The sequence below is a fragment of the Echinops telfairi genome, unplaced genomic scaffold, assembly GCF_000313985.2.
Source record: "Echinops telfairi isolate 266 unplaced genomic scaffold, ASM31398v2 ScPeMD7_7469;HRSCAF=8507_0, whole genome shotgun sequence".
In the NCBI taxonomy this organism is placed as follows: domain Eukaryota; kingdom Metazoa; phylum Chordata; class Mammalia; order Afrosoricida; family Tenrecidae; genus Echinops; species Echinops telfairi.
In genome coordinates this window covers 50,930,913-50,938,507 of record NW_022111372.1, presented here as the reverse complement: position 1 = coordinate 50,938,507, position 7,595 = coordinate 50,930,913, and the positions used below count along the sequence as shown (strand labels likewise).

The window sequence follows — 7,595 nt, the reverse complement described above, 5'->3', positions numbered from 1 at the left end:
TTTTTTCCCTCCAAATCAAAAGTCTGGCCTTTGGCTTTCTTTAGATGCCTTTTGTTTGTTACAGAAAGTTTTGTTTTTAATTATGAATTAGGTGAAGTTTACAGACTAGATCATCAGTTTTACATTCAACAATTCAAACATACTTTGTTCCACCTTATTGATTATAATTCCTACCATATAAAGTCACTTATTCCAATTCCTCCTTGTGTTTCCTGTTTTCATTCCTCCTTTCCCCTAACCCTTCTGAACTTTGTCCTCGGTGAATGCTGCCCTTTGGATCTCAAATGCTTGGTCATTCCGACGTGTGCTTCCCTCTGGGATTATTCTTCATCTTACATCGCTGTCTACTGTTTGGTGGGAAGCTTAGCTGTGGTCGGGGCTCAGTTCCAGACCTGTAGAGTGACCAAGGGCCACGGTTAGTCTTGGGGTGCTTTCCAATGAGTAAGCCTGATCCTTTTCTTCTCTTTTTATTTATTTACTTAAATCATTTTATTGGGAGCTCTTAAGATAAAACATTCCATAGTTCAATCACATCTAGCAGTGTTGTTCCATTACGACCACAATCCGTTTCAAAACATTTTCTTTTTTCTTGAACTCCTTGATATCAGCTCCCCTTTATCCACTCCCTCCCACACCCTATGCCCAGGAACCCGTATTTATTTATTTTTTTATTGCCATATCTTACACATCCAATATATCCATTCACATACAATTCCATTGTTTGGTAAGCCGGATCATTTTTTATTATGATTTTGAGCTTTGTTCCATATTTCCACTTTATCCAGGACCTTCTAATGTGTAAGATATTACACATTAATATCTTTTCAGGCAGTTGACAGTGGTAGCCAGGTACCAACTGCTTCTTCTGACCCCAGACCGTGGACACTGCTGTTTCTGTGCTCCATTCGTCCTCAGTGACCTCATGCTTATGCTGTGAAATAGATGGTATTCTTGTCTCAAGTTACAAATGAAACTGCCTGATAGCATATCGCAGTGATGCTCAAGGACTCACTCATGGGCTTCATTGCTGGCCCGTGGTCAAGTTCCAACTCCAGTCTCTCTCGCCTCAACTGTCTGTGACCCTTCCATGCGCCAGGGTGGTTATGGCCAGGCAGAAATGAACCCAACCAGGTCCAGCAGAGAAGGCAGTGTATTCGTTCAATGACTGGGATGGATGACTTTAGGCATGGCTGTATCCAGAACCCCAAATCTTCAGGAATGTATGTTTCCATTTGTTACCCCTGGTGACTCCGTTTTAGATGAGTTCTCACTCAGTGGAGCCCAGAGTCACTTGAAAAGCTCAGCAGGGAAGATTACCCTGTCTGCCCTCGCAGTTCCAGCAGCCTTTATTTGAGCGCCATCGGGGTTTTATCGGCCTAACTTCGACGCAATCACTCTAGTCAAGAGGAAGCTCTGGTCCGACTGGCGAACCTTGGTGGCAAGCCCATAATAGGGTATAGGCAGGGGTGGTGGGGCGGTTCTCCACTGGGAAAGGGGTGGAGTTAGCAGAGGAGTGGGAGGAGCTGGGATAGCAGGTATCCAGGTCAGAGTGGGGTGGGGGCAGGAGGACTGGCAAGGAAGTGGAGGACGCTCCTGGCCAGGGGAGAGGTGAGGTGAATTGAGGCCGCGCACTCCCCTGTCCTTCCCACATGAGGTTACTTCCCCACTCTGGGCTGTACGTCCCCACTCAGGGGACGATTATAATGGCACCAAACCCTCCCAGGTGATGGGGGAATTCAGGAGAACGTGAGGTAAAGCAGACAGTAGGTGCTTAATAGATGCTGGTGCCTACTCCTCTTGGGGAGCACACGTACACCCTCCCCTAGGACTTCCCTGGAGCTTGGGTGGGGGTGGGATGGAGAGGAGGGAGAACACATTTGCATTTTATGGTCTCTTTGGGCTGGGCTGCCTTCTCTGAGTGTTTGTCCTGGGCTGGGTGCCTCCCTGTCCACCTGCACAGGGGCCCATGGTCCAGACACAGGCAGCAAGGGGCAGCGTGGGGCGCTGACTTGCAGGCCACTCAGCGAGGAGGAGGCAACTGGAGGTCTGTGGTCTTGCCCCAGGACCCTCTTTCTCCTGAGAAGCAGCTTTGGTCCCTGCAAAGAAAGCGCTGAGGCCTTGTTGGAAGCCAACGTGGGGTTGATGGAGGCCCTGGCGGAGGGCAGGGGCCCTTGAAATCTCATCACAGGGGAAGGTCAGCAGCAATGGGCACAAACATACCCCGAGTCAGGCACGATCCAGTGTAAGCTTCACGGAGATGCTGACGTCTTAACCCCAACCCCTGTGAACATGAGCTTGTTTGGAAATAGGTAGGCACTAGGAAGATATATTCAGTTATTTGAGGTCATTCTGGGGTAGTGGGGAGTGTCTTAATCCCATCCGAGTAGCGTCCTTATAAAAGAGAAGAGACAAAGAGAAGATGCGATAAAGAGAAGCAGAGATTGGAGGGATGCTACCATAAACCAAGGGATGCTGGAACCCGCAGTGAGCTAGCTGAGACAAGGAATAACCTTTACCTAGGACATCCGGAAAGAGTATGGCTTTGCCAACACTCAGAATCCAGACTTCTGGTCGCCAGAACTGTGAGACATCTCTCTGGTGTTTTAGGCCTCCACCTGTGGACTGCTGTGAGGGCAGCCTCGCTGTCCAACTGTTCGTGATCGCCACCCTGCCCTACACGGCTTTCCCTCTTCTGACCGAATCCACCTTCTCCCGTGGATTCCCCATGCATGGCTGCCCAGGCGGGGTCGGTGGTGTAGGCTCACAGGGACCCCTTGCATGGGTCCGCCCTCTTGTTCCCTAGCCAGGTGTGACCCAGTCTCTACGAAGTGGGCTAGCCCAGAGGTGTGGTCTGTGGCAGGGTTAATGATTGCTCAGGGGAGGCGGAGATGGTGCCAAAGTCTGCCCGCAGTTCTATTGCTGCGAGGGCCAGTTGGTGCCCATTTGCGCCCGCCACCCGGCGGCCCCTTCCGGTGCTCAGGTAGGGACCACACAGGTAACTGGGTGGGCCTGGTGTGGGGGCTCCTGGCTGGGGTAGTGTGGATGTGTGGGGGCCAAGATGAGCTTTGGTTTCTTTAACAGTCCTCTCGCAGCTGGGCGGAGGGAGCGGGGCCCCAGCTGGCGCTGGGGTGGACCTGAGGGAGTCCCAGGCTGAGTGGTGGGCCTCGGTTGGTTTCCTCTGCCACACGGGATAGGAAGACCTACCACCTCGTGGGGTTCCAATGAGCCCTCTCCCTTTACTTCCGTGGGTGATGTGGACCCACTACGGATTCGTCGGAGTCCCTGGGGGGGCACAAGTGGTTAATGAGTCCAGCTGTTAACTCCAGCTGGAGGTTGGAGTCCGTTCAGAGGTGCCTCGGAAGAGAGATCTGGTGAACTGCTTCCGGAAAACTAGTCCTTGAAAACGGTTCTCCTTGGAGACACGGGGCAACCTGTAGTGAGGGTGGAGGGTCCTTCACAGGACAGGCAGGAGGTGGGGAGTCACCTGCCCTTGGCCTCTTTCTAGGAAGGGGAGTGAGGACAGGTGACTGACCTTGGAGAGAAAGCGTCAGGCCTCTCTGACTCTACCTGCTGGGATTCGATCCCGGCTCTGTGATGTCCTGGATGTCCTCATCTGTCGAACGGGGACAATAACAGGCAAGAATGACCTGGGGAGCCCTGAGCCGTGGGCCCGGGGACACGCTCCTCTCCAGGGCCACCTTGGCCAGGGCTGGGAAGTGCCAGGCCAGGATGAAGCCCAGGCCTGACCCTGTTCTGACGGCTTCCCGGGCCCTGACACATGTTCTCAGCTGCGAGAGGGGCTGGCTGAGCTGGAACTCGGTCCTGGTGGAAACTGGTCGCTAGGTGTGGGCTCTGAAGTCCTTCTCATGGAAACTGAGGTCCAGAGAGGGGAAAAGGAAGCCAGACAGAAAGTCAATGAACTGGAATCAGAAGCCAGGGCTGTTTGACTCTATGACACGTCTTCTGGATGGAGCAGCTTGGGGACAGGCATTTGAGGCTCTCCCTGGCTCCCTGGCCAGGTTCAGTCTGCCCAGTGTGTCCCCATCGTGGAGCCAGCCCCAGGCTTGTCATGAAATAACCACTCCTGCCAGGAGGAAGCAGTCTCCAGGCAGATGAGGAAGCAGAAGTGAAAGTGGGTGGTCAACTGGAGGGGTGGGGGCTGTGGTGAATGAGCCCACCCCCTGGGGCCTGCAGGAGAGAGGGGGCACCTCTCTCTCCTGCCCTCCTGGAGGTCCTGGGCAGGCTTGGGGTCTCCACTCCCTGGATTTGAATTCTAAGAAGAGGTGTGGGAGCCGTAAGTTGTTCAGAGCAGGCCCGAGGGCAGGCGGGGGCTAGTGAGGGATTCCTAGGGCTCTGCGAGTCTCAGGCACGAGGGCAAGGGATGGGGGCTAACAATTCACCTCTGTGTCTTTGGTTTTTTGTTCTTAACGTTTCATTGGGAGCTCTTACAGATATTGTTACAATCCATAGTTCCAGTAGATCAGGCGTAGTTGTACAATTGTTGCCCTCATCATTCACAAACCATTTTCTTTTTTCTTGAATTCCTTGATATCAGTTGCCTTTTATCCCCTCCCTTCCCCATCCTATCAGCCCCTGAACCCTATATATATATATATTTGCCATACCTTACATGATCCAATGAATCCATTCACCTAAAATTCGGGTGTTCGTTCCCTGGAGTGGGGTTATACAGTCATCGTTGCTCTCAGTTCTCCTTTCCCCCCTGCTCCCCCTGTCTTTCCGTCCTCTCAGGGAATCATTACTCCCATTTCGGTGTCTGTTTCTGAGGGATTTTGTGCACTGAAAGATCTTAATAGTACCAATGTACATATGCAGGTCTAGCGAGATCAGTGATGTAAAACTAAGGTCCTAATAGTGGGAGGAGGAACGTTTAAAGACTCAAGCATAGTTATAGGTTTCATCCTCGCTCTCCTGCACCCTGGATGGATATGCGTCCTCTTTAACACCACCCTCCAACATGCCCACGTCCAACAATTTTTAAGAGCAGGGAAGAGACAGGGAGGGGGTGGGACTTGGGCGCAGGAAAGCCGTCCTTCCTAGATAGTGGATGTGTCGCTCTGGTGGGCCACTTGCTAGAAGAGACCATCACGTTTGATAAGGCCACCCAATAAAGCAAGGAGACGCTCCACGAGGCGATGGACGGGCACAATGGCCTCGAACCACCTGCAGATGGAGCAGGACATGCTGTTCTGTGGAATCGCAGCCGATTCCACAGCAACTACCACCGGCAGATTGTCCCCGGACCCTGGCGTGGCAGTGAATCAGGGACTGGAATAAGACAGGGCCTCACTTCACACACATCCTTCTCACCAACCCCCACCCCCACCGTGGCTCGAGGCTGCCCGCCCAGGGAGAAAGGGTGCCGGGCATAACATCCACAAGGGCCAGGGAGGCTGGCAGACACCTGGGGAGAGGGCTGGCCTGGACATCGTCAGGTCCCCTCCCCAGCCCAGGGCAACATCATTCTCCTCTTTCAATTGGTAAAGAAAATAGGACCAGCACCGCCCTTGGCTGGGGGTAACAGAGCTTAAGGGGCCCCGAGAAGCGGAAACGGACTGCCGGACCACTGCTTCTCACAGGCGTGGTCTTCTGGGATGGAGAGCATTTGCACCTGATGGAGGCAGGGGAGGCATTTGGGATGGGAGGCCGCCGATGCAAATGAACAGAGCAAGGACAATGGAGGATGTGGGCTGAGAGGACTGCGAGCTGACTCATAGCTGCAGCCTGGTGGTGTGGTGGGTGCTCACTAGGCTGCCGTCCGCAGGCTCAGCAGTTTGAAACCACCAGCCACACGGGAGAAAGAAGGGGCTTTCTACTCCCATGAACAGTTACAGTCTCAGAAACCCACTGGGAGGTCGCTTTAATGACAGTGAGTTTGTTTTGGGGGGGACTCATAGCTTCCCTGCAGGACAGGGAAAAGCTGCCCCGGTGGGATTCTTTGCTGTCACCTATGCAGAAACAGACACCTCCTCTCTCTCCTGTGCGGAGCTGGTGGATTCAGACCGCTGGGAAGAGGAGGAGAAGTGTGGGCAGTGGGAGCCGGAGGGAGGCTTGAACTGGAGAGTGCCCGGGCCAAGGATGCCAGAAGTCTCCTCAGGCAGCTCCATCCCAGTGCCTCTCCCAGGGCACACAGGCTCCGGACAGATTTCTCAAGCGACTGAACTGCTGTAGGACTTTGGCCTCATCAGGGTGCAGCATGAATATGGTGTGTAAAATGTGTCGGTGACCAGAGGAGTCAGGAGAGTGTGAGGAAGGGAGCTGGGGCAGGGTGCAGCAAGAGAGAGGGCTGGTTGGGCAATCCACCTCTACCCCTGACAGGCTTTGGGGCTATGGGCAGGCGCCCTGACCCCCCCTGAGCCATGGTGTCCATGTGCGTGAGCGGTGTGGGGGGGTGAAAAGGTACCATGGGCTTGGTGGAACACTGGAGGGGAAGGATCATAGAATTCCCCCACGGAGTTTCCGCAGCTCCCTAGTGCTCTCAGGACCAGCAGAATGGACAAGACTTCGAGGTGCCTCATGGGTATGCGAACGAACACCCCATGTCTGGTTGTTCTAAGGAACGTTCTTTTTTCAATCTTGAAAGTAATTTTATTTCCTTTGTTGTTAAGAATATACACAGCAAAACACACACCAATTCAAGTTTCTACATGTGCAATGAACTCAGTAACATTGGTCACATTCATTGAGTTTGACCCTGCTTTTCCGAGTCGTTCCTCTCCCATTGATATAAACTTACTGCCCCCTACATTTCGTCTCTAACCTTTGGAGTTTCTGTTGTCAATTTGACCCCATCTAGATAATTCTTAAAGGGCATAATGTTCAAGACAGACAATAGTTATGTTGTTAAATCTGGAACTAGCAACAAGATATTTGAATTGGCTTATGAGTGATTCATCAAAGTCAAAGACAGGTTTACAAAAGCAGGGTTTTGCTGTGATTGGTCAACACTAGGTATGTGGGTTTGTGTGATTGGTTAAACTCATGGCCATCACGGCACTTCTGACTCGTAGAAACCCTGCAGGGCAGGGTAGAACTGACTCTGTGGATGTCCAAGACGGTAAACCCTCATACGGATAGAAATGCTCATCTTTTTTGCATGGAGCATCCGGGGGGTTAAACTGCTGATCTTAGAGGTAACAGTCCAACATGCAACCCACTAAAACCACCAGCAAGACAAGGCTTTCTACTCCTGTAAAGAGTGACAGTCTTGCAACCCCACAGGGCAGTTCTACCCTGTCCTCTGGAGTCACTATGTATTGGAGTCAACTGAACGGGACTGAGTTTTGTTTGTTTGTTTGGTTTTTGGTTCTAGCACATCCAAAGTATGTGGCTCAAGGCCTGCTAGCCTTGCTCCTAAGGAACAATCCGAGTGTATTTCTGCTAAGACAGATTTGCTCATTCCCTGGCAGTGCATGGTGTACTCAAGGGTCCTAATCAGTACTGTAAGTTACAGCCACCAGCTGTGCTTCAGTCTTCATTGTCCTGCTTCTTTCATTTTTTTAAAATCAATTTATTGGGGGCTTGTACAACTCTGATCACAATCCATACAGACATCCATTGTGTAAAGCACATGT

At 52.2% G+C, this 7,595-nt stretch overlaps 1 protein-coding gene across 1 annotated transcript in view; it reads left to right on the top strand.

Moving 5' to 3' along the window:
• Window positions 1-2,938: 2,938 nt before the first annotated feature.
• The window catches only part of CDHR2 (cadherin related family member 2), a 74,555-nt gene continuing 69,898 nt past the window's right edge, over window positions 2,939-7,595 (top strand). Inside the window, exon 1 of the mRNA XM_045284957.1 lies at window positions 2,939-2,980. The gene's annotated coding sequence lies outside the window, so the exon portion shown is untranslated. The remainder of the gene's footprint in view (window positions 2,981-7,595) is intronic.